Raw genomic sequence first — 27536 nt, forward strand, 5'->3', positions numbered from 1 at the left:
AGATTGTGGTGTATTTATACAATGGAATATTGCTCAGCCATAAAATACAGCAAACTACTTGTATACCCAGCACCATAGATAAATCTCAAAATATTAAATTGAGCAAAAGAAGCTATACATAAAAAGAGTTTATACTGGATGATTCAGTTTGTATGAAGTTCAGTAACAGGCAAAACTAATCTCTGATAATAGAAGCCATAATAATAGTTACCTATGAGTGGATTTTGACTGGAAAGGGCACAAAGCAACCTTCTGTCTTCAATATTTTGACCCTGTTTGTAGTAACACAGGTGTATAGATATGTAAAAAGTCTTAAAAACAGTGCATGTTATTACTATGTGTGTGTTATACTTCAGTAAATCACTGAAAGAAAAAAAATCTAGATAATATCCATATAATGGTCATTGGTGAAGGAAGAACAAAGTATTTAAGATAATACTATATTTTTATTGGAGTGGAGAATATAGATATCATTTTTTTTAAGTAAGAAAGAATGAAAAATAAGCTGAATAAGAGGGACAAATTGAAATAGTAAATTAAGATGGCAGAATCACATCTAAATATATCAATAATTAAAATAAATGTAAATGGACTAAACTCACCAGTTAACAGATAATTTTGAAAGACTGAATGATACGATCTAAATGTACGCTGTTTACAAGGTTGAAGTAAATGGATGAAAAAGATAAATCAAGCAAATACAACCAAAATGAAGCTGGTGTTATTATCAATTGATATTAATGTCAAATAAGATTGGCTTTAAGATAAAAAAATAATTGTTAAAGATAGAAAAGGCCACTATAATGATAAAAGATTCAACTTACCAAGAAGATGTGGCAATTTTAAACATGTAAATGAACCTAATAAAATAACTTCAAGGTATATGAAGCAAAAAATGATAGAATTACAAGGATAAAATGATAAATCTGCTATTATAGTTAACTTTAAACATAAAACCAACATATCTTGATTATAAATAGGTCAAGCAAGAAAAAACTTAAAAAAGATGTAGAAAATCTGAATAACATAATTGATGAGCTTGATCAGTGGTTACATAGAGTTCTACAAACAAAAATTAGATAAAACACATTTTTTTTTTCTCAGCCCACATGAAACATTTACATTGATCAAGTACTAGGCAACAAAGAAAGTTTCAAAACAGTTGAAAGAATAGGCATCATATATACCCAGAACTATGAAGACTATGTAATTAAGTTAAAAATCATAACAAAAAGATAAGTAAAATATCTCTGTATGTTTGGAAATTAAGAGACATACTGCTAAATAACCTACAAATTAAAGTAGAAACCACGTGGAAATTTACTGAATGATAATGAAAATACTGTAGGATATAGCAAAAGTAGAAGTTTTCTTTCATTTTGTTCTCTTCAAGAAATTTATCTTTAAATCCTTATAAAAGGAGAAGCCTCAAAATTAATGAGCTAGATGTATATCTTAAGAAGTTTGAAAAATAACACAGAATAAACTTTAGTTGAAGAAAGATAATAACAAATGAGCAGAAATTAATGAAATAGAAATCAGAGGTACAATATAGTAATCAACAAAGCAAAAGGTTTGTTTTTTGGAAAAGAATAGTGGTAGACAAACTTCTGCCAAAAACAACTGAAAAAGCAAAAAAACAAATAAATAATGTCATGAGTCTAACAGGGGACATAACTACAGATAAAGTGGAAATTAAAGAGACACTACTTGAATATGATCAACAAGTCTATACTAGCAAATGAAAAAAAAAAAAAAAACCATAAATGAAATGGACAAATTCTTGGAAAAGTAGTATTTATTAAAATGACCACATACCCATTGCTGTCGAGTCGATACTGACTTATGGTGACCCTATATGACAGAGTAAAACTGCCCCACAGGGTTTCCATGGCTGTCATAGTTATGGAAGCAGACTGCCATGTCTTTCTCCCATGGAATGACTGGTGGGTTTGAACTGCTGACCTTTTGGTTAGCAGCCAAGGGCTTAACCACTGTCCACTAGGGCTCCTTATAAATGACCCAAGAATTTTTTTAAAAAACTTCAACAGTCCTATAACTATTAAAGAAATTGAGGCAGTGATTATTAATTTTCCCACAAAGCAGACACAAATCAGATGTTTTACAGACAAATTCTATCAAACATTCACAGAACAAATTATCCCAATTTTATCCAAACTGTTTGATATTATAGGAAAAAAAGAGAAATCAGCCTGTGATTGTTAATTTTTGTGTCAAGTTGGCTAGTCTGTGGTGCCCAGTTTTTTGGTCAAATGCTATTCTAGATATTGTTAATGAAGTAGTTATATGTGATTAAATCAGCTGGCCTTAAGTAAAGCGGATTACCCTCCATAATGTGGGTGGACCTCATCCAATCAGTTAAAGGCCTTAAAAGCAAAAAGAAGGTTTGAGGGAATAGTCTGCCTCCAGTCTATAAATAGACATCTTTCCAGAATTTCTCTCAGTCCCCCACCACCAGACCTATTGATTATGGGACACAAGACTGCAGGAATTTTCAGCCTTTTGCCTGACCTACAGATTTTTGACTTGCCAGTCCCCACAATAATACACACACACATACATACATACCCATCATGGTATATATCAGAGTTTAGAGAAGATATATATAGAGAGGAATAATACCAAGCAACACAAACAACTTCAAATTGATTATTTAACACTCTGTTCAGGCTCCAGCCTCTCACCCTGAGCAGCCTTTCTATATGGACACCCTTCTGCTTGGCTCTGATAGCCTGTGCTGGGCAGGACCGTCTTGTGCAAACTTTCTCCTCAGCTTACTGAGACTTTATCGCCTTGTTCTGGGCTGGTACTAGTACTGGTTGCCATCAAGTCAACCCCAACTCATGGCAACTCTGTGTGTGACAGAGTAGAAGTGTACTTCATAGGGTTTTCTATGACTAATTTTTCAGAAGTAGATCACCAGGCCTTTCTTCCAAGGGCCTCTGGGCTGTCTTGAGCCTCCAACCTTTTGGATAGCAGCTGAGCATGTTAACTGTTTGTACCACCCAGTGTCACAAATAAGGTAAACCCCCAAACTCACTGCCATTGAGTGGATTTCGACTCATAGCAACTCTGTAGGACAGAGTAGAACTGCCCCATAGGGTTTCCAAGGCTGTAAATCTTTATGGAAGCAGATTGCCACATCTTTCTCCCACAGAGTGGCTAATGGGTTCAAACCACTGATCTTTCAGTTAGCAGCCATTGCTTTAACTACTGCGCCACCAGGGCTTCTTACAAGTAGGGTACTTCTGATTAAATAGTTATTCTCAAGCTAATTTGACAGTTGAATGCCAAACATTTAATCACCAACCTCACTTCCTGCGAAATTGAATTGTGTGTTGCCTGATGAAAGTTAAAGGTCGCTCTCCCACCTGCTTAGAGCTAATAAGAGTAGAGGTCAACTTAATCCAGTTATTACATTAAAAAGAAAAAACCTACTGATTTGTCTCTAATCCGTACTTAGAGGATTGCAGGTCACAAGAACTCTGAGGACAATAACTAATTTCCTCCCTTCTACTTGATTTATTAGGTAAGACATTTCATAAATTTGAATTCTGTGTGTGCACATGCACGCATGTGTGTGTCTTGTGGAGCCCTAATATTCTAGTGTTTTAGATAGCTGAGTTTTTATTGAGGATTCTTGATTGCTCAGTGGTTAAGCACTCAGCTGCTAACTAAAAGGTCGGTGGTTCGAACCCACCATCCACTCTGCAGGAGAAAGATGTGGTAGTCTGCTTTTGTAAAGATTACAGCCTTGGAAGCCCTCTGGGGAGAGTTCTACTCTGTTGTTGCTTGATATTATCCCTTATTTAATCTCCAAGTTTCCTTCTTATTTGGTATACCCTTGTGGTACTCTGTTTTACAGAAGAGAAATATTACTATTTATTGTTAATTGTAGAATGGCTGCTAAATTGAAAACATTTTTGAGAAGGTCTTACGTTTCACTTTTACTTCTTCTAAATTATGAACTGGTTCTCATTTCTGAGAACTTGAACCCACCCTTAGGTCTGTCTTCTGAACCATCAAGGACCCTTTAGAAATTTGGAGTTTGGGGTTTTGTTTTATTTTTTGGTCTAGTTTCACTGTAAAAATTTTTCATCTCTTTTTCCTCTGTGTACTTTCCCCAAGATGTCATATAACCTTTGTGACTTCTGTTATCACCTATACTGGGAAGACCCCAGTCCACTTATAAAACCTTTGTCTGTTGCTTTCCTTGCCGGTCCTTCCCACAAGCCCTCTGCCTCCCTCACAGCCTGTCATCTCACTTCCTTTTTGATATCAGTAGGTCCCTCCTGGAGGAATTCGTATTTCCTCCGCATTCCTGGCAATGAATAGTACAATCATCCAGGCATTCATTAGCATTTTTTCTGATCCCCCTAACTGCAGCTTGCTCACGGTGACACAGCAGCAATTACACAGCCACAGTTAATGACAAACATTTCCAGTAGGATGGAAGGGAGAATTTAGAGAATTTTTGGGATCTTCTTTCCATGCATTTCTATAGGGAGTTATAGGAACTAAGAATAAAGAGATAAATGACTGAGGTGGAAAAGAAATAAAATAAACTTCTAGGAGTTCGTATTTATTGCCTCTTCTAAAATGTTTCCCAATCTTCCATGGGCAACAGTGTTGCCCTCTCATGTCCTCTGATCTTGTTTAAACTGTATAACTGAGTATGCCTAGTAATGCCTTATATTTAGAACGCTCCTACTACATGGTGGAGCCCTGGTGGCATAGTGGCTAAGAGCTCAGGCTGTTAACCCAAAGGTCAGCAGTTCAAATCTACCAGCTGCTCCTTGGAAACCCTATAGGGCAGTTCTACTCTGTCCTATAGGGTGGCTATGTGTTGGAATTGACTTGAGGACACACAATAATAATAATACATGGTTCCTGCCTCACTTTCCATCACCTTTTCCTTTTCAAGGGCCTCAGGTTACTAGACACAGATAATTCACCCAGACTTATTCTGTGCCTGCCTGAAGTAAAAGGAGCCTCAGGGCACAATCATGTTATCTAATGTATATTGCTGCTAAAGTACTATGAACTTTCCAATAGATAGATAAAATAGACATCCAGAAGATAAAATTGTGTCTACATAATCCACATAAAAATGCACAAGCTCTTTTTTTTCACCTATTGATAGCACTGGAGAAAGGGAATTAACATCATATCTCATGCCAATTTACTTAAACAGTGAGGCTGGTTCTTCTAAGTCCAGCTCCTCCTCAATCAATCAACCTAACAATGAGAACAGGTGAGACACACATTTCAACCAGACTCTTCAGTCACCGGTTGCCTTGCACCACTTTACAGAGACGCTGTGTGTGCTGTGTACATCGTGAGGGAGTGACACCATTCCTCCTTACCACTCCAGGTTCCGTACTTGACTGCACAACCAAGTTGCAATATTTTCAGAGTGGCATTGAGAGCCTGGTGTTGCATGGATAGCGGAGGGGATTTGCCATGTATGAGAAGAGTCAGCGAGAGACATCTTTCCAGAAGAGAATGATGAGCACTGACATCCTCGTAATAATGTAAACACTGATTATCAATTTTTAACAAGCACCATTAGCATAGATTGGGAGGAAGTGAAGAGGAAGTGGATATGGATGTGTGAAGAGAAAATACCTTTATTGACTGTGTATTGTTAATTAAATATTTTGTGAACCAAAAAAAGTTACATTCCTCAAGTGTCAGACGATAAGCAGATTTATGAGAAAAAGCTTTAGCATGATTAAAAAAACCAGCAATCATCATTTTGCCTTTCTCTGAGTTTGAATAAATTTTTCTTTCACGTATATAAGATAGTTAAATATGCTAAAGGAGGCAATGAATAATGTTTAAGAAGACCAAGAGGTAACAGTACAGGCATATGAGTTAAGAATGTGACATAATAAAAACAGCTCAAAGATTTGAGAATGGTTGTTTCCAGGGAGCAGCAATGCAAGGTGGGAAGGTGTGGGGCACAGTGATTTTCTGAAATGCCATCTGGTTGTATAATTCTGAGAAGAGCTTCTAGAAATGTGTTTCAGCACCGTCATCAACAAAAACAGTTTCAGCGCATACACCTACAAAATGCTTTATCTATTATGGGTAGAGTGGGAGTGTTGAGGCCTCTGAGCCGAAGACCACCCAGCACAGCCTCTAGTCCAGACTATAGCAAAGGAGACCACCTACCATGGCGAATGGCAGGGCATGGAGCAGGAGGATGTTGGTTTGGCCTGACTGTATGAATTTGACTTGTGTTAAGAGACTGGGGAGGGAGGTTTCAAGGAACTGGGGATTTATTCTGGGTTGGGTCCCAAACTGGAGATGGCCAAATGGAGCGACGCTAAAGCTGTAATTGGCACAGAAGCAGCAGTCAGCACGTTGGCTGGGCGAGGGCTGTGTGGTAACTGTGGTTTGCATAGAGACTCTTTTTGTCTGTGCCTAGGTAGGATAACAGAGTGGTCTTGTATTTTCCTTACCCCAGACCCTCAATCAACAATCTCCAACGAGTTGGGTGGTAGGTTTGTGCCTTGCTATGGGGGTGCCTTTGCTTCTAGGCCCTTTTGGTGGACAGAATTAGAAATATATTTTTGAAAATTCATGAGTTCATACTGATAACTTTAATTTTAGACCAGTAACACAGAGTTCTTCCTATTTTCCCCATTCCATATTTGTATATCTCTTCCTCATAGTAACAACACTGGTTCCCAACATCAATCTATTTACTCATTTCCTCTTTACTACAGCATGCACACAATAGTTTCAGAATCACTACATGAGTGCTCCTACCAACAAGTTAGTGTCACTTTCCTACTAAGTAAAGTTCAAGATTTTTTGTAATTATTTCTATGTTAAGAATATAGCGCTAGTACTAAGAGTATACAGTCAGAGAACTATGCTCAAAAGTGGCTTGAATTAATTCTGTTTTCTGTGTGGTTATATATTTGATGTATGCTTAGGTTCATTATTTTTCACTTGTATTCAATTTTAGTTTACTTTTTCCATCCTTTCATTTAAATTTTTTATATGCAAAGCATATGTGTAGTTTAAAAGTCAAAATCATAGAAAGAGGTACACTCAGAGAAGTCTCATTCCTGTCTTTGCTCCCTCACCCCCTTTCCACCAACCTCCACACACATGTGAATGTTTTCATTAGTTTATGGTTTATTCTTTCTATGTGTCTTTTTGCAAAACAAGCAAATACACATTTTTTTTTAATTTTCCCTTTTCTTGTTACAGAAATGGTAGCATGCTATATATACTCTTTTGTACTTTGTGTTTTCATTTAAAATATACCCTGCAAGTCACTCTATCTTAGTTAATAGGAACCTTCCTCATTTTTCTTTTTTAGAACTCCATTACGTGGGTGTGCCATAGTAGTTCGGTTTCTCATAGATGAGCATACGCTGTTTTCAGTATTTTTCTATTATAAATAATGCCACAACTATGAAAAACCTATTCTTATGTTGCTTTGTACTTACGGAGGTATATCTTCAAAGCAAATTCCTAGAATTGCTGGGTCAAAGGGCGACACATACGTAGTTTTGCTAGTTCCTTGCAAATTTTTTTTGCTGAGGCATTTCCCTGCCCCACTAGCAGTATAGGAGAGGCTAGTTCTCTCACAGTCTGCTGTAGGAGATGCTACTATGCTCCAGCCCACATTCTCTCACTTTACCTGAGTTCACCTGGAGTTGCAGTAGGCAATTCTTAGGTCAGGACACTTCCCACCTCAAGCACTTGTGTCTCTCTTCTCTTCCAGAGGGGTAAGTAGAAGTCCACCAGGCCCAGATGGGAGGGCCATTTCTCAGAGGTTGAAAGAAAATGGTTTGTGTGACTTGAGTGTATAATTTGGAGATTGTTATGGATTGAATTGTGTCCCTTAAAGAGAGTTGTTAAAGTCCTAGCCCCTGCCCAGGTGATTGTGACCTTGTTTGTGGGAATAGCATTTTTCTTTGCAGATGTTATCAGTTAGATTATCAAAGTCATACCAGAGTAGGGTGGGTCCTTGCAAGGCAGCAGAAGCAGTTTCTCCTCTGACCATCTGCATGACCCTTACACTGAATCTGTAGAGAAAGAATGTGCCCTAGGGGAAGCCAGTTTGCTCCCCTAGTGCCTTAGGGGTAAGGTATGTGATTAACTACCTAACTGTACGCTGGCAAGATCTAATCTTACATCCAAGAAGGGTAGGGAATGTTCTTCCTTTGATACCATCAGGGCTGGGGGTAATAACCGCAAGACCATCACGCACCCTGAGCCCAGATTGTGTCAAGAGGCGCCTTCCTCTTTCTCCCTTTCCCCCTTTTCCCATGCTTTCCGGCACATATACCACTCCGGGTTCATACTACATAACCCTTGGGTCCCTTTGTCCCTTTGTTCCTTCGGCTATAACGCATTAAGGGGCCAGCATAGAAGAAGTTTCCTTGTCATCTCACCTTGGAATGGGGACCTATTGGGGGTACCAGTCCAAGATAAATCTTACCCAGTTTCTCTTCATCCTTATTACTGTGTAGGTAATAAAAGCTTGTGGTCTTGCTGCTGGATAATAGCAATTATTTCCCGAGAGCTATAGCCTTGCACGAACTTACTTTGATTTTTCATCCTCGGCTCACCGCAGTCCTAATCCTAATCACTTCTGAGTGGAATTTTATAAAACAGAAGGACAGACATGGAAACAGAATCACACACACCAGGGGAAGACAGCATGTGAGTATCTATCTTCAAGCCAAGGGATGCCAAGAGACGCCCGAGGCCAGCAGATGTTTAGAGAGTCAAAAGTAAGAGGGCATGGACACTTGAATTCCGGACTTCAGTCCCCTGAACTGTGAGATAATGCATTTCTGTTCTTTAAAGCCATCCACTTTGTAGTCTTTTGTTACAGCAGCCCTGGGGGTGCTAAGACATGGACCCATGAGGATCCCCTCTGGACAAATTGTGAAGGGCATCGTATGCCTTTTGTAAAACACAAAATCAAACGAAAGCATCTGCAGCCGTGTCAGAGACGCAGGATTGTGTCTGCACTCTTCCACACCATGTGTCTGTGTGAAAGTGGAAATGGAATGCTGTTTTAAAGAGGCTGTCGTGAGCAAAGTGGCTGGAGGGAAGTGTTCATGCAGTGAGGGAAATGAGAAATGACATAGGACAGGTAAAGAAGGGGGAGGACTCTGTAAGACTTTGAAAGTGAAGCTGTGGTGCTTGAATCTATTGCATAGCATTTTTCCAAAGTGTGTTCAGTGGTATATGCTAAAAGGTGATAGATAAAAATACAATTTCACAGTCAATTAGTTCGAGAAATAGAGGGTTAAACTAAGTTCAATTGGTTTCTTTGCTGCTGGGTTTGCAGAGCCTTTAATATGCTGCTTTGAGTGATTTCTCTCCAAAAAAGGAACAAAATGAGCAGTTCCTCAAACTTGTTTGTTCACAAAATCCACATTTTCTGGAATGGCTTATGGCGATCAGAGGATGCACTTTGGGAAACATTGCCAGAGGAAGTCACTTGCCAACAGACATTTCTGATCTGAGGAGTATCACAGAAGAAAGGCAGTATGGTATTGTGGCAATTAACTTTGGAACTTTAGGTAAGTGTCTTAACTTCCAGGAGGCTCATGTCACTATCTGCTGAGTGGGGAAAAAAATCTAACTCCTACAGGCGGGTGATTTAGTGTTGAGGTTAAGAGCGTGGGCTCTAGAGTTGGGCACTTGGGTTCAAATTCTAGCTTTGCTACCTAAAAGGTGTGGGGGACTTTGGGCAAATTACTTATCCCAACTCTGCCTCAGTTGCATCAAAATAGTGGGAGAATAACAGCAATTCCTAATCTATAAGATGTTTAAGCAAATGAAGGAAAACATGTAACACATTAGACAAGTGTTGGGCACGAGTAACCATTCAGTAGTCATTCCCTCTGATGTTTATAGTTGGAAGAGTAAGTGGTATAATTAGTATGGCCCTTCCTCTCAGTATTGTTATCAGAAAGCAGTAATTCGGAGAGTTGACCTGAGGACAGTTTGTAGGGCGAGTTAGGCATGTGAGTTTGTTGTCCTACATTGGAGGCTTTGAGCCCCAGGAGGATGAGCATGGAGGTGGGGAGGAAGAAGTTGCCTCTATGAGTATTTTCCTGGAGATTCTGCAGTGTTTGATGGCTGAATATGAGGGATCCAAAAGGACCACGCAAGGATGGTCTCAAGGGTGAGCCCAGGCACGAGGAGGTGGGCTTCGCAGCCTCCATGAGTGAAGGGTGTCCTGGATATTAATGTGTAAGCCTGAGGGTCTTAGCATCCTGGTTAAAAAAGTAATAGATAATTTCTGGTTGTAATAAATGCAGGAAAACAAAGACTTTTCGTCTGTTTATGCAGAAGCCTGAAACCTGATCAATGTTTGTAAAGGAACGATCTGATTGAATAGTTGTACTACAAGGCAAATTTTGCCTGTGATGCAACTTAGAACTTTGAGGACATCTCAGCTTTTTATTTAGGGCACTGAAGTGGTGAAATTGCTCCTCTGAGAGAAAATTAAGAGTGAGAAAGGCTTAATGATGCTCAGAATGAAGAAGAGAAACAGTACAAGAAGGAGGAATTGAACAGGTCCCTAGAGAAGTCAAAGAAGTCAATATGCATAAATTAAAGAATGAGAGAAGCAGAAAATGTGGTTGAAATAGCAGAGAAGATTTAAGTACGGGACACTTAGCAAAGTGACATAAAACAAGCCAAATGTATCAAATTATGTATACAATTATGTATTTTACTTTGAGATAGAAATTTAGCCCAAATTTGTCATCATCTTCTCATTTTTTTGTCTTGTGCGCTCGGATACTAACCTCTGTGAACCCATGGTAGCCCAGAATCCCATTATCAGAAAGTAACAAATCTAAAAACATTTGAACAGGAAATATTTTAATGAATCAGTATCTTTAGTTAATAACAAATTAAATACACATGTATTGCTTAACTTTAGTCTAAATGTTTTCTTCTTTCTACCTCTCTTTTTTATGATTTCTTTCCACAAATTGTCTTGTCCCTCAGCCAACAGAATGTCAAAACACAGTGCTGACTACCATGGATCAATGAATTTTCCCAGATGACAGTACCTTTTTGTGCACCAAGCTCTATGGCTCTGAATAAGCCAGAGTGAATGCTTTGGGGAAGAAGGAAGGAAATCAATTAATTTGTATTGGCTGGAGTGGTAGCCAGAATAAAGCCCCCCAAAATGTCCATGTCCTAATCCCTGGGACCCGTGATTATTTTAGTTTACATGGCAAAAGGGATTTTGCAGATGTGATTAAGTTAAAGACCTTGAGATGTGAGATGATCCTGGATTACCTGGGCGGGTCCAAAGTAACCATAAACCTGTTGCTGTTGAGTGGATTCCAACTCATAGTGACCCTATTGGACAGTGTAGAACTGCCCCATAGAATATATTTACAGAAGCAGACTGCCACATCTTCCTCCCACAGAGCGGCTGGTAGGTTCCAACTGCTGACCTTTCAGTTAGCATCCGAATGCTTAACTACTGCACTACCAGGGCTCCTTAAAGTGATCATAGAGGTCTTTATAAGAGGGAGGCAGGAGCCCAAAGAAAGAGAGAGATGTGACAATGGAAACAGAAATCAGAAAGAGAGAGAGACTTGCAGATGCTGCGCTGCTGGCTTTAAAGCTGGAGGAAGGTGCACAAGCCAGGGAGGTCTAGGAGGCTCCTAGAAGCTGGAAAAGGTATGGAAGCGGATTCTCCCCTGGAGCCTCCAGAAGGAAACGCAGTCCTGCTGATAGTTGATTTTAGCCCAGTGAGACCCGTGTCAGATTTTAACCTCCAGAACTGTGAGATAATACGTTTGTGTTGCTTTAAAACAATGTTTGTGGTAATTTGTTACAGCAGCAATAGGAAACTCATACAGCCAGTGATACCTAAATTATGCCCCAATGTAGCCTCCCCTCCTATGGTGTCCCTGAAGAGAATAGCTCTGCTGTGCCAAGCAAGGCATGTTTATATTAGCTGATTGTTTGACCCACAAGCCCACGCAGAACCCTAGCCAGCTGGGTGGAACCCTAAGGAAGAAACTCTTTTACTGAAGGTAGGCTAGCTTTCCAGAGAAGGTGGAAACCTTCCTTGACCTCTTCCCTTAAGCCCAAACCCTAGTGATCAATGTAAGGAAAAGGCTAGACACACACAAGAACAATCAGCAGAAGAAAGTACAAGAGACAGGTACAGGGCCCAAACCGGGAAGGTAGCTAGTCCAGACTGTCAAATTTTGCAAGCCTCAATCTGACAGCTATGAGAGAGAGAAAAAAATGGGAAAGAGGAGACAGAAACAGAAAGATCAGTACAGACAGACTTAGAGACAAGAGGTAAGAGCAGCAGCAGAACACCCCGATTGCCAACCACACACAGATTCATGAGAAATAATCAGTTGTTGTTGTTTATGCCTCTAAATTTTGGGGATGGCTTGATGTGTGATTAGCAGCAGATAAAGCAGGTAGACATGCCCAGTTCTGGCCAATATGGCATGGGGGAGTGGTGTTTGCTGTAGAAAGTTTTCCTTGCTGGTAAAAACACAAAAAGAAGCAGTTCATGTTTTTCTGCCTCTAAATCTTTTCCTCAGAGCCATGGCCACCATCTTAGACAGAGGATGAGAGGGCCATGTGTGTCTAGTTCCTGGAATGGAGGAAGAAGCAGTGGGCTCTGGACCTCACAGAGTGAGATGAGAGCAGCCCACTGACACAGGACCCCTCTCAGCGAGGCCCCTCACTAACCGGCCCTTGCTAGCAGTAGTGAACAAAGTGTTTGGGGTCTGAGGGGCCAGGCAGGGGTCAGGCAGGAAAATGGAATGAAATCCAGACATTTGAGCAGGAAGGAATTGAGGACAGGGGATTAGGCAGCTGCAGAACCGAAACCCAGAGGCCTAGACCTGGAGGAGAGTGGCCTCCTACCACACTCAGGTTTACTTTGAGATTTCAAGAAGCTGGGAGGTTCTAGGCACTTAGGAACTCCAGCCCATCAGTAGCCACCTCCAGCACAAGTGCAGAGACTTTCCAGAAAAATCCAGGAGGATTTGTTTCAAACCTCCTATCTCTCAAAACACCTATGTCTGCCTACCACAGCTAAGGAACGATACGCATAAATTTGCAGAGTCTGACATCAGTTGGACAGAAATTAAATTTGGCTTCTCTTCTTATTGCCAAACCTCATGCAAGTTCCTTTCATTGGTGGGATCTGACTTGAAATCCTGCTGTGGGGATTCTGATGAATGTAACACCCAGGGGGCCTGCTCAAAAATCTAGGAGAGAACAGAGCAGGGGGAATGTGCTGGTCTGACAGGCAGACACTTCTGGCAGCCACAGCATCCTGTCTCCTCAGGGGACTGAGCCAGAGCCCAAAGGAGGAGGCCTTACACTCTCCCTTTGAGGCGAGACTAGAATTTTTGAGCACCATTTGGGCTTTTTAGCACCTTCTTTTTCCTCCTTTCACGCTAAGAACAAACCTGCAAAGTAAGAGCGAAGATCCAGAGTTAGGATCAACAACTGTGTATTGAGTGCCTGCTATGTGCTCAGCCCTGCTTTTGGCTTTGGGGATACAGCTCGACTATCTTGGTTTCCCTGTGACTATTCCAATTTTAGCACCAAAAGTCCCATGACCCAGTAAACCTCTGGTCTCAGGGAAACCAGGAGGTTGGTCACCATCGACACAGCTGTGGACAAGACAGTCTTTGCACTAAGGAACGCATAGTCAAGTCGGAGAACCCAGAGACAGACAATCTGTTGCCATCGAGTCGATTCCAAATCATAGCAACCTTATAGAACAGAGTAGAACTGTCCTATAGGGTTTCCAAGGCTGTAATCTCTATGGGAGCAGGTCACCAGGTCTTTCTCCTGAAGTGTGGCTGGTGGGTTCGAACCACCCACCTTAGCAGCTAAGTTCTTGACAAATGTGCCTCCAGGGCCCCTTTGAGACCGACAATAAACCAAAAACCAATCCCATTGCCATCACATTGATTCTAACTCATAGGGACCCTATAGGGCAGAGTAGAACTGGCTCATAGGGTTTCCAAGGCTGTAAATCTTTACAGAAGCAGACTGCCACACCTTTCTCTCATGGAGCGGCTAGTGGGTTCGAACTGCCAACCTTTTGGTCAACATCTGAGCACTTTAACCACTGCACCACTGGTGCTCTTAAGAGATATAGAAGCATGATTTTTCTGGTAGACCCAGCCTGCCCTTCCCAGCACTGGGTGGTATATAGCACCCCCAGTCTTTTGGGCAGGGTAGGCAACTTCCACGTGCCAGAAAGAGGCCCTACTTCTGTGACCCTACATTGTTAGAAGCTTTCCACTGATACGGGTAATCCCGCTGAGGGATGGTGAAATAAATCAGACAGTGCAAGTCTCTTTGGATCAGAATGAATAATTGACACTAGTCGCTGATGTGGTCACAGGCCTTTATTACTTACATGGTAGTCAAGATGATGACAAACACAGCAGGGTTTATCCCAAGCCAATCCCCCCAAAAAGGCTTCCGTCCAACGGTGAGACATTTAGTCACCTCTACGCATGCCCCTCGATGCATTGTGGGTGAGGAAACAAAGGGACAAAAGAACCCAGGGCTTATATAGCAAAAACCAGAGTGTCTGAATGCTGGAATGCACGGGAAAAGGGGTAGGGGGCTAAGAGGAAGGTGCCTTTGTTCAGGCACAAACAGCATGGCTATCCCGTGACCAAACTGCCTAATATTTCCCCTCTAGCAACAAGATTAATTCTGCTGATTACTGATACAGCAGCTTAGAAAAACACCAAGGGGTCAGTTTCCCATGGAGCACTTTCTTTGATGTTACTGGAGTCATGGCGACAAGGAGAAGGGAATAGGGGAGAGAGAGACCCAATTCCCAGCTTCCATCCAGAGAAAGTCCTGGACCCAAGGCCTCAGCCTAGGTGCCTGGATGGGTATTGTAGAGGCAGACTACACTCCCAATAGCTGGGTGAGAATGACATCATGGTCTCCAAGGGAGCTTACCAGGAGGGAATGTGGCCTGAGCCACCTTGTCCACTGCTGTACCAGGTGACCAACCACTCTGGTTTGCCCAGGACTGAAGGGTTTCCTGGGACACGGGACTTCAAACCCACAGCCATGTAGATGGCTATTGGGATGATCATAGAGTTTATCATCCAAACCAAGACACTTTTGAGAATGAAATGGGGAACTGTTAAAAACACACCAATTCAACTAGGTGCATATAGGAAGTGTACCAGGGAGCCTAAGACATGTTGTTGCCCTCACTACCTTAGACAACCTTCATGTCGGATTCGGATTCTGGGGAGGTGTGGCTCATCGTGTAACTGAGGCTCTGGGCTTTTTCCCAGGCCCTGGCCATTGTGGCAGCTGTGGGAACAGTGACTGTGGTGTAAATGTTAACTAAAGAGCTCAAATATAAACTCTATCACCCAATTGGAGACTAAATGTTCACCAGAAAAGAGAGGAACAACAGCAGCAACAACAACATAAAGAACTCAGGAGTCTGCAGTGAAAAACTCTGGGAAGAATCTGTTTCCATGTAAACACATATATGTTTTAGAATTTATTTATTTTTAAATAACATGAGATGCAGGAGTACAAGAGGCAAAGTAACCTTGTCAGTGCTTGGGGTCTTGAAAGGTTCCAACCGGCCCTGCCAGGAGTGAAGCACACTTTCCCAAGAGCAACATGGGGAGGTGTCATGGATTGAATTGTGTCCCCCAAAAGTACCTGTCAACTTGGCTGGGTCACGATTCCCAGTATTGTATGATTGTGTACTATTTTGTAATCTTATTACATCACTATGATATAATAAGATGGATTAGCTGCAGTTATGCTGATGAGGTCTACAAGATTAGATAGTGTCTTAAGCCAATCTCTTTTGAGATATAGAAGAGAGAAATGAGCAGAGACACATGGGAACCTCATACCACCAAGAAAGCAGTGCCAGAAGCATTTGAGATTCCTGAGCCGAGAAGCTCCGAGACCAAGGGAAGACTGATGACACAGACCTTCCTCCAGAGCCAACAAAGAAAGCCTTCCCCAGAGCTGACGTCCTAAATTTGGACTTACAGCCTACTGGACTGTGAGAGAATAAACTTCTCTTTGCTAAAGTCATCCACTAGTGGTATTTCTTTTAGAGCAGCACTAGATGACTAAGACAGTAGGGGAGTGCTGGCCTTGCTGGGTGCTCCCCAAGTCTCAGGCAGGGGTCTGTGCTACCATCAGCGTGCTGAGGATTGGGGGCCCCACAGCTCATGGAAGATGGATCAGGATTTAAACTCAAGTTCAAATACAGAAGGGGATGGAATGAGCTCTGCTGACAGACAGGGCTTGGAAGAAGATAGCAGTTGCATGTCCCTGCTTGTCTACGTAGAATGGGATGGAATGAGCTCTGTCAGGGGACTGGGGCTGGGGAAGGAGATAGCAGATAGCTACATGTCCCTGCCTGTTCACATAACCACAGCTGTCTGGTGCTTCCTGGTGTCATTGAGAACAAACCTCAGAGAAAAACTTAGTACTGCCCAGAGCCTGATACTCCAGGCCAGGAGTCCTTACAACTTTCTTGCAAATATTTGTTTCCTTGAAACTGTGAGATCATCAGGATAGAGAAGGTTTTAAACGGAGGAGGAAGTAGAAGACCGGGCCAAGGGAATCCTGAGTGAAGCCTAAGGAGCAGGACACGGATCCCTGCTTCAGGTACTGTTTGTCCAAATGGCTCAGCACTGTCTGGTTTTACCGGGATGTGCGTGTGGCAAAATGGTCTTCACTTAGTATACTGTAGAGTTTTTCCTTGTCTAAATAAAGATCTGCATAATCAATGAACTCCATCATGTGGATTTACCACAACTAATTTAGCCAGCCCACTAGTAACAGATACAAAGACTGTGTCTAAGTTTTATTAATGTAAGTCATATTGTAATAAACATGTACCCATTTTTTAAAATGTACATCTTTGCTGAATTTGTTTAATTTATCCTTCCTTAGGAGGAGTACATTGAGGTGGCTTTGCTGGGTCAGAGACTAGAATAAGGTGGACTTTTCATACACATTGCTTAACTCCCCTTTAGAAACCAATCATCAGATTATACTCCACCGACAGCATTTGGCATTTAGATTTCCACTCACCCTTAACCCTGGTAGTGTAGTGGTTAAGAGCTACAGCTGCTAACCAAAAGTCAGCAGTTCAAATCCACCAGGTGCTCCTTGGAAACTCTGTGGGGCAGTTCTACTCTGTCCTATAGAGTTGCTGTAAGTCGGAATTGACTCGGCAGCAATGGGTTTAGTTTTGGTTTTGTTAACAGTGGTCACTGCCATTCCTTTTGTTTATGTGCTGGCAAATCTGGTAAGCAAAAATTAATATGCCATTGTTTTTATTTTCATTTATTACGACTGGTCAGATTAAATACATTTCTATTTGCATTCCTTCTTTTGTGCATTGCTATTTAGCATCCATTGACAATTTTTCTATTGAAGTGTTTGTGTTTTTTGGTCATTGATGTTTAAGCACTTTATATTTAAAAAAAAAAATCATATTCCTGTTTCATAACTTCCATATACCACTCTCCAGTGTTTCCTGCCTTTTCGCTTTGTAACTGTACGTTTGCCATGCCAAAGTTTCAAATTTTTATATAGGGAAGGCCATCACATTTTTCCCTGGCTTTGGTATTATATAAAAACCAAAAACCTATGTCCACTCTAGGTTTATAAAACAAATTCTCCAATTTTTTAGAGTCTTTTTGTCATTTAAATTATTAAAAGATTTGAAATTTATGCTGAGGTAATAGCTGAATGTATTAATTAGGGTTCTTAGTTGTAGCGCCTCAAAATAAGTCTCCCTTACAAGGACGGGCTTTATTGAAAGCATATGGAGTAAGTCACAGACTGAATGGCCTGAGGGGGAAGCTTACTCAATGCTACTCAGCCAGCAGTAGGTCCCCCAATGGTGCCATCAGTGGGCCTGGTGCAGACGGCACCCCAACTCAGCCACAGCTACTGCTGCATGTCCCTGCCCACGTGGGACACCAGGCTCCAATGCTTCAGACAGAACATCTGCACTATATTTTCTGGAGGCTCCTGCTGCCCCCCTGGCCAGAATGGACCCTACGGGCTTGCCTCCTTCCTCCCTCCTTCAAATCCCTCGAGCTTCTGATTCAAAATGAGAGAAGACATGTGTGGCGTTGGGTCACGGGCCAGACCCACGCAATATGGGAGGCTGACGAGGTGAGGATCTGGCCCTGAGATGAGTGATTCTCTGACACCACGTGGGTGTGCAGAGGCTGAGCTGCCCAGGCAATGACAGATGTCCACAATGATGAGGGCTGTCCACATGATGAGTCAGTTTCTCTATTACTGTGTGTTAGACAATCAATTCTTTGCCACTGAACTGAAATGTCATCATTTTCATATACTGAAATTCTGTAACTCCTCAGTCTGCTTCCAAACCTTCTATTCCTACAGAATAAAACACTTAACATTGTAGCTTTAAATGCATTTTAATATCTGGTAGTGCAAGACCCCTAACTCTATTTTTCTTCTTTTTTAAGAATATGCTGTGCTATTCTTACGCATTTAAACAGAGATCCTACTAATTAAGAATTTTTATTCTACGAATATTCATAGACACAAACCACGCTAAGAACCAGAGGAAAACTACCCCCGGCTGCCTCCAGTGGCGTTGGCATCACTTGTAAAGTGTAGTCAATGACAAGTGGCTTCATGAACTGACCCTGACATGCTCAGAAGTGTAACTAAAAAACCCATTGTCGTCCAGTAGGTTCCAACTCATAGCAACCCTATAGGACAGAGTAGAACTGCCCCATACGGTTTCCAAGGAGTGGCTAGTAGATTCAAACTGCTGACCTTTTGGTTAGCAGCCGAACTCTTAACCACTGTGCCACCAGGGGTCCAAAGTGTAACTAGAGATTATATACAATTCCATATAAATTTCTAAATAGTTTTGAAATGGTTTCCCAAAATTGAATCTTGTCATAGAGGAGCATAGCATGTTACCTCCACTTATTCAAGGCTTTTTTAAATTTTTTTAAATTCCTTTGATAGAATTTATAGAGCTCTATGTATAATTCCCTCATTTCCTTGGAACTACCCCATAGGGTTTCCAAAGAGTGCCTGGTGAATTTGAATTGCCACCCTTTTGGTTAGCAGCTAAACTCTTAACCACTGTGCCACCAGGGCTCCATGTGTACATATACAGACATATATATACATACATGTATGTGTGTGTGTGTACTTTTTGCTAATCTTTCGGAAATGACAAAACAAAACCACTGAGTTTTATAAAATTATTTTGCTAGATACCTTATTTAATGTTTTAACTTGTCCTTTTTTATTTGATCCTCATGGTGATCATCTAAAAATAATACATTTTAAATTATTCTTCAATATTTATAATTCTGATTTCTTTTTCTTAACCTATTATTTAAAACTTTCAGAGCAATGTTAATTACAGAGAGTGGTAGTGGTCCTCCTTGTCTTATTTAGGAATTTAATTGAGATTCCTAGTGTCTCACCATTAAGCAGAATGTTTGCTCTTAGTTTCTAATCAATTTTCTATATCATGTTAAGGAAATCCCAAAATTGCTATGAGTTATTATTGGGACAGTATATTTAAAATTATCAAGTGCTTTTTTTATCATTTACTAGATTAAGTGATATTGTCATCTGTTAATCATAAATGCCATTTGTTTATTAAGAATTTGAGACATTTGTCTTGTGGCATCTCTTTCTTTCTATATTCAGTTAATTGTTTCCTCATGGTGCCCTTGAACTTGTTCTTCTATTCCCTGCATTTCCTATAAACTATTAGTTCTTTCTGGAGGCTTGCCTGGGCTCAGGTTCAGTTACTTTGGTAAAACTGTACAGGTGGGGCTGTTTTCTTCCTATTGCATCACATCAGGAGGCCCCTCATGTCAGGTTGTCCCACTCTTAGTGATGTTAAGGTTCATCAGAGGACTAAGGTATTGTCAATCAGCAGTTCTTTTCATTATAAAGGTACCCACTAACCTTTCATCTAGTGGTTTTAGCATCCATTGACGATTGTTGTCTTGATCCGTTGTTTTAATAACCCATCCACTGCCATTGAGTCGATTAGATTCCAACTCATAGTGACCCTATAGGACAGACTGGAACTGCTCCACACGGTTTCCAAGGCTGTAATCTGTACAGAAGCAGACTGCTACATCTTTCTCCCAAGGAGCAGCTGATGGGTTTGAACTGCCGACCTTTCTGTTAGCAGCTGAGCGCTTAACCACTATGCTACCAGAGCTCCTTATTGTTTTAATAGGGGCTGCAAAACTGTGATTTAAAAAAATCTATTATTATTTTTCCACTTTGTGGATGAATTCTTTTATAAACAGGAACTTACCTCCACTAACCATTTGGTCACCCTGAAATGCAATTTGTACAGGAAAGGCAGGTTAAATGCTTGATTCTTTCCCTTTACTTACAGTTTGCTAGAACAATGAGCTGGTGCCCCGGCAACCTTAGAGAAAAGAGGCAGCTATGTGATGCTGCATCCAGTGATGTCATGAGTTTTGCTCTGCTTTCTATTTCTGTCAACAAGTGGTATTGTTAGAGAATATTTTTACTTTTAAACTACTGAAAAGGCTTTTGATAAGGGTCACTGAGAAAATGTTGGAGGGAGGAATCTTGTTCATCTCACTGAGTGGTGGATGTATTTACTCGGCCTCACTACTTTTCCAAATATGGGGGCCAAGATACTGGGATGCCTGTGTCCCTCCAGAAACAGATACAAAGCTAATTATTAGGTTCTTTATATTACAAGATTTCAGGAGCCTCCAAGAAGAAGCTAAAGAAACCAGAAAGGATGGACCCCTACAGAGAAACATCAAAAGCAGTGAACATTCTACCCCTCTTGATAATAGCAATAGCTTCTTTATGGAATGTGGGTGATAGTGAGGATGATGATGGGGGTGATGATGATGTATGTATGTTTATGTGTAAACACTGAATTAAGAAGTGATTATTAAAAAATAGAATAATTTGGACAAAGCACCTAGCCTACATAATTTTGGATTCTGTGAATCAGAGAGTAGGCAACACAAACCTTCAAGTCCAGATCCCATAGATTTAAGTGGCATCTGTTACAATAGGCTATGGCGTCCAGTGTGTTGTGAGTAATCTATGTAGACACAGACTGTTTCAGCGAATGCTTCAGGTTAGTATGAGGAAGAGCTGGTCCAAATCAGATCAGTTTTGTCTTCGGGTTTGTCCTGCAAAATCAACGTGTATATGATTCTTAATCTTATGTCTTAATTAGTAGGGAGATGGAAAGATGAGGCAAAAGGAAGAGTACACGTTGGACACAGGATGGAATCTGGATTGTGGTTAGTATACTGAATACATCATGTGAAACCTAACAGATGGAATTAATTGCTTCATCCTCATTCAGCAAATATCAATCAGCACCCACTACACGCCAGGCACCATCCCAGACTCTGGGGACAGATCAGCAACTGAGCAAAACTTCATCCCTGCCTGAAGGATTTATTAAGAAGTTCTGGTGGTGCAGTGGTTAAGTGCTTGGCTGCTAACTGAAATGTCTGTGGTACAAACCCACCAGCCACTCTATGTGAGAAAGATCTGGCAGTCTGTTTCTGTAAATATTACAGCTTTAAAACCCTATTGGGCTTTTCTACTCTGTCCTATTTGGTCGCTATGAGTACGAATTGACTCGATGGCACTGGGTTTGGATGTTTTTTTGTGAGAGTTTTATTAGGCTATAATAAGAAATGCACCAAATAAATGGGCAATTACAATCAGATGTGATCAGCATTTCAGTGAGGATATATTTGGGGTTCTTCGGGTGTGACGTCTAAGCCAGTCTTGGGGGACTTAGGGCGCGTGCCTGAGCTGAGCCCTGCTGGGCAGGAGAAGGATGGAGAAGTGCAGGCAAAGGTGTGCAAAGAGCCTGCCCTATCAGAGTTGTTCCTCAATTGTAAGATGGCAGGTGTGACTAGAGTGTAGGGTGGGTGTGAGCGGAAGAGTTATAAGACAAGAGACTGGAAAAAACGGCAGAGAGCAGGTCTTGACGGGCTTTGTAGTCAGTGAGAGGCTTGGACCTTTGCTGAGGACAGTGAGGCAGCCAGTGCACATGGAAGGGGTGGCATAAGTCAGGGAGGTTTCTAGAAAGCTACCTCCAGCACACAGTAAACACTCAGCAGACATAAAAGCCCTGGTGGTGCAGTGGTTAAGTGCTCAGCTGCTAACTGAAAGGTTGGCAGTTCAAACCCACCAGCTTCCCTGTGGGAGAAAGCTGTGGCAGTCTGCTTCCACAGATTTATAGCCTTGGAAACCCTATAGAGCAGTTCTACTCTGTCCTATAGGGTTGCTATGAGTTGGAATGGACTCAGCGACAGTAGATTAGGTTTTTGTGTTTTTTTTTTGGTAGGCATTTGTGTAAGGATAGGCAGCATTTAAGTTTCGTGATCCATGCTTGCAGACATAATGTAGTCCAGCAGGAGAGAGCCTATCTGCACCTATGATGGCATCACCAAGCGTGCAGTTCAGGTAGCCCAGGCAAGTGCCACCTCGTTAGTCAAATGCCATCCTTTCTTCTCAGTATTTCTATGAATTGCATGAACTCTGACCTCCACCACCATCCTTCACGGCAGTTTAACCTCTACAACCTAATATATCAAAGGGATAGCAAACCTTCACAACCTAATATATAAATAAAACTAACTTTGCTGTCCTCTGGCACGACATAGAAATGATTGTGTTTCTAAGACATCAATACCAAACCAAACCCCTTGCCATCGAGTCGATTCTGACTCATGGCGACCCCATGTGTTACAGAGTAGAACTGTTCCATCAGGTTTTCTTGGCTGTAATCTTTACAGAAGGTGACTGCCAAGACTTTCTTCCACAGTGCCACTAGGTGAGTTCAAAACGCCAACCTTTAGGTTAGTAGTCCAGTGCAAACTGTTTGAACTACGCAGAAGCTGCTAAACATGTGGCGATAGTTCTTAGCAAACACAAATTTATGTACTTTTTCTGTCAGAGAATGGAAGGCCAAAAAAAAAAAAGAAAAGAAAAAGGGTATGTAGAAGGTAGGACTGAAACTTGTTTAGATATGGTCAGAGATAAGAAAACTTCCTGAACTTAAGAGGCTTCTGAACAAGAGTGCTTTGATTGGCAAAAAAAAAAAAAAAAAAGGAAGAAAAGGCAAAGAAACCAGCTTCAAGTGTTTTGTGTGTTGTTTTCATTTAAAGTTAGAACAGAGACGGAGAACCATCCTTTCAAGTCGTAGAAACTTGGGAAAACAAGAGGGACAGAGCTATATCTGAGTGTGAAGTGCATCTGAGTGGCTGAAAAGGAAAAGTTGCCTGCAGAAGCTGGTGTGCTTCTTGACCGGTGTTGATCCTTCAAAAAACATTTCTCCACAAAATATTAATGCTGTCCTTCTGCTCCTACCTGAAGAAGCTGTGCTGGACAAGCTAAGAGCCCCCTGCGGGTCCTGCGTGCTAACGAGGAAACAAGACAGCAGGGACACTGCCCATGACCAAAGAGAAGGCGAAGAGGCCAGTGCAAACAGGCAGCCTGTAACCAAGAACAGGCTGGGAAAGAGAGAGCGAGCAGCCTCTCACCTCTCAAGGTCAGTAACCTACTTAGGAAAAAGATTGGAGGTGACCAAGTTCACACATTTTAAATTAGTAGTATGTGAAAGAGTGGGGCTGCCAATAAAACCCTATGACCAGTGATACAGCAGAGAAGAGAGCTACAGGGGAAAGCCGTCATTAGTTGAATGGTTGATGCTCCAATAAACCTGTAAGTTTAATGATGGGCACAGGTTAGTAAAAGTGTGTAGCTTTAGTACTTTTTGCTCAGTTTGTTCCTAGAATTGCATTTATAATAGATCTGACACTTTACTTCTTGAGAATAATAAAATTAAGCTAATTTGAGCAGTGTCTGTGTTACCAGGCTTCACCTTCTTGTGGTAAGAAAGACTGAGCCAGGGTGAGCTTAAATATAAATACTCACTAGCTACTGACTTATTATCAATAAATGTCAGCAAACTTTTTATGCAAAGGGCCAGATATTTTACACTGTATAGGCCATATGTTATTGGTCAAAGTATTCTACTTCATAGGGTGAAAACAGCTATAGATGATATGTAAACAAATGAGTGTGGCTAGCAACAAACTCTGTTTACACAATCAGGCATTGGGCTGGATTTGGCCCAGGGACCCTAGTTTGCCAACCACTAATACTAGAGGGTCCTGGCTGAGCCCACACAGAAATCCCTGCCCTGAACCGAGGTGGGTAGTTTAGCTCCTGGGGCAGATCCGTGACTTGCCAACATTCTAGGGTATCCTTGGACTGGGGGAAACCCCTTGTCCCTCACCAGAAAGACTCTCTTCAGGAGATTTCTTTGAGGCAGGAGCAGAAATCTAGGCAAATAAGGTCCTGTGGAAATGTTATTGGAACCATGAGCCTCTTAACAGCTAGGGTGTCCTGGCAGAAGATGTCAAGCTCTTGCATCTGACAAGAAAGGGAGGAACAAAGGACCTCACACCGTTGTCTTCCCAGCCCCAGATACTTGTTCTCAGAGTGCAGCACAGGCTTTCTGTTTTGCAGTCCTCTGCTTCCCAGCATGTTCCACACATGTCAGTAGTTGTCCAGTCAAGTGTGGGATGGCATCAGAACAGAGATGGTCTCCCCATTACACACATGAGGTGTTTTGCGTGTGAGCTGGTGGGGGTGGGTTTGGAGTGGTGGAGTGGAGACTAGAATCTTCCCAATGTTGAGAAACGATAGAGACAGCATGGAAAACAGACAGATAGCAATGCAACTGAGGAGAGCGAAGCTCCTGTCTGTGTGGTCAGCCTAAGAGAAGGGAGACAACGTATCTGAAGAGCATCACCTAGCCCAGGTCACCAGAAGCCTGCAGTCAGAGGCAGGCTTGTGAGATAAACTCATACTCACGTGGTTAGCTGAAACACCTTTGGTAGTCGAGAAATTCAGTAATATTTTGATTAATGACTTCCTCTAGGATGAAGCTCTTTCATATAGATAGCTCTGTTAGAAAAAACCTCAAGCCAAAATCCCTTCATAAATCATGCAAAAAATGGCTGCCTACACAACAAAAATAGCTCAAGTGCAGGATTTATTTGTCTTTGGTCAGATGTTGATAAATAGGGCTTATCCTTTGGAAAGTTGTAAGAGCTGGACTTTACCTTCATCCACATGTCTCTTCTTGCCTTTGACTTGAATCTGTGACCTCTAGTCTCTCAATTTTAGACCCTTAGAAAGTAGGTGCTTATGTTATCTTCATGTCTTAATTAAGTTGCTTTGGGTACCTTGGGCACGAAGGGGTTACTAAACAGTATTATCAGTTAGTACCCCTTTTCCAATAATCCTTCCACACACCTGATCCCTTACTCCCAGGGCAAGAAGGTTTGATGTAAGAGCTGCTGAGTGGAGGATGCTATATTACATCTAATTTCTTTGGAGTCTGTACCCAGCACACTGTGGCAGATATGTCCTCTGTCTCTTTGTCCCTCACACCTCTCTACCTGCACCTCTGCCGCACTTCACCCAGCCTCGACCCCCTTTCTTTTCCTGAAGACACACACAGGCACATATATTCATGCATTATGTATGTTTCGGCCTTCGTTTAGTAAGATAATGATTTTTTTTCATATCATAAACCACTTATCTGACAACCGGACTATGATCTTTTTGGGTTATTTATTTCCGGCCATTAGCATAGTATTTGTGACAAGGACTATGTCACTGAGCTCTCAGGATGTGCTGTGAGGCTGTCTGCATCTACCCACCAGGGTGGCTGAGGATCAAGTGATATGAATAAGTATAAGGCCAACAGCAAACATGGTAGCCTCTGCAATTGGGAAGATCTGGGGTGAGTTTGGACTCTTGCTACTCACTAGCAGTAATTTGTTTTTTATTGAGGGGAAATTCACATAACAGAAAATTAACCATTTTAAAGTGTATAATTCAGTGGCATTTAGTACATTCACATTGTGCAACCATCATATTTGTCTAGTTCCAAAACATTGTCATTGCCCTGTAAGAAAGCCTTGTACCCATTAAGCAATCACTCCCCTACTCGCCCAGCCCCTGGCAACCACAAATCTACTTTCTGTCTTTATGGATTTACCTATTCTGGACATTTCATATTAAAAAAAAACAGCTTACATTATGGGACCTTTTGTGTCTGACTTCGTTCACTTAGCATAATGTTTTTAAGGTACATCCACATTGCAGCATGTATCAGAACTTCATTTCTGTTTGTGGCTGAACAATATTTCATTCTATGGATATACCACAATTTATTTATCCATTCATCTGTTGATGAATATTTAGGTTGTTGATGAAGTCTTTTGATGCACAAAAGTTTTTAATTTTGATGAAGTCCAATATATATCTATTATATATATGTATATATGTATTATATGTATGTATACGTATATATTATATACATATATAATACATATATACATACATATAATAGATATAAACATATATAAATATAAATTTTTTTGTTGTTGAAAATATACACGGCAAAACATATACCAATTCAACAGTTTCTACATGTACAATTTAATGAAATTGGTTACATTCTTCGTGTTGCGCAACCATTCTCACCTTCCTTTTCTTCAGGTTATTTGCTTCATCTCCTGTTTTTCTTTTGTCAGTTTGGCCAGTGGTTTATTGATTTTGTTGATCTTTGCAAAGAACCACCTTTTGGTCTTGTTAACTCTTTCAATTATTTTTCTATTTTCTATTTCATTTAATTCTGCTCTGATTTTTATTATTTGCTTTCTTCTGCTGCCCAACGGCTTCTTTTACTGCTCTGTTTCTACTTGTTCAAGTTGTAGGGTTAATGTTTTGATTTTGGCCCTTTCTTCTTTTTGGATGTGTGCATTTATTGTTATAAATTGACCTCTGAGCACTGCCTTAGCTGTGTCCCAAAGGTTCTGGTCTCATTTGATTCTGTGATTTTCTTTATTCCATCCTTAATTTCTTCTATAACCCAGTAGTTTTTGAGCAAGGTGTTATTCAGTTTGCATGTGTTTGATTTTTTTTCCTTGCTTTTTCTGTTATTGATTTCCACTTTTATGGCTTTATGGTCAGAAAAGATGCTTTGTAATATTTCGATGCTGTGGATTTTGTTAAGGCTTGCTTTATGGCCTAATATGTGGTCTATTCTGGAGAATGTTCCATGTGCGTTGGAAAAGAAAGTATACTTGGCTGCCGCTGGGTAGAGTGTTCGGTATATGTCTATGAGATCAAGTTGGTTGATTGTGGCATTTAGATCTTCTGTGTCTTTATTGACCTTCTTTCTGGATGTTCTGTCCTTTACCGAAAGTGGTGTGTTGAAGTCTTCTACTATTGATATGGAGCTGTCTGTCTTTCTTTCCAATGCTGTTAGAGTTTGTTTTATGTATTTTGGAGCCCTGTCATTGGGTGCATAAATATTTATTATGGTTATGTCCTCCTGGTGTATTGACCCTTTAATCGTCATATAG

The 27536-nt window shown here is 41.1% G+C and overlaps 1 long non-coding RNA gene across 5 annotated transcripts in view; it reads left to right on the plus strand.

The window, feature by feature from the left end:
* The first annotated feature begins 7596 nt into the window (after nt 1-7596).
* Nucleotides 7597-27536, plus strand: part of LOC111819145 (uncharacterized) — a 29729-nt gene continuing 9789 nt past the window's right edge. The window contains exons 1-4 of one of the 5 annotated variants that reach the window (XR_002822905.1): nt 7597-7772; nt 8520-9584; nt 21302-21368; nt 23256-23638. This is a non-coding gene — a long non-coding RNA (uncharacterized LOC111819145). The remainder of the gene's footprint in view (nt 7773-8519; nt 9585-21301; nt 21369-23255; nt 23639-27536) is intronic. The other 4 variants (XR_002822906.1, XR_002822904.1, XR_002822907.1 and 1 more) reach the window with 4 other exon arrangements.

The sequence above is a fragment of the Trichechus manatus genome, unplaced genomic scaffold (assembly GCF_000243295.1).
Source record: "Trichechus manatus latirostris isolate Lorelei unplaced genomic scaffold, TriManLat1.0 scaffold00278, whole genome shotgun sequence".
Lineage (NCBI taxonomy): Eukaryota > Metazoa > Chordata > Mammalia > Sirenia > Trichechidae > Trichechus > Trichechus manatus.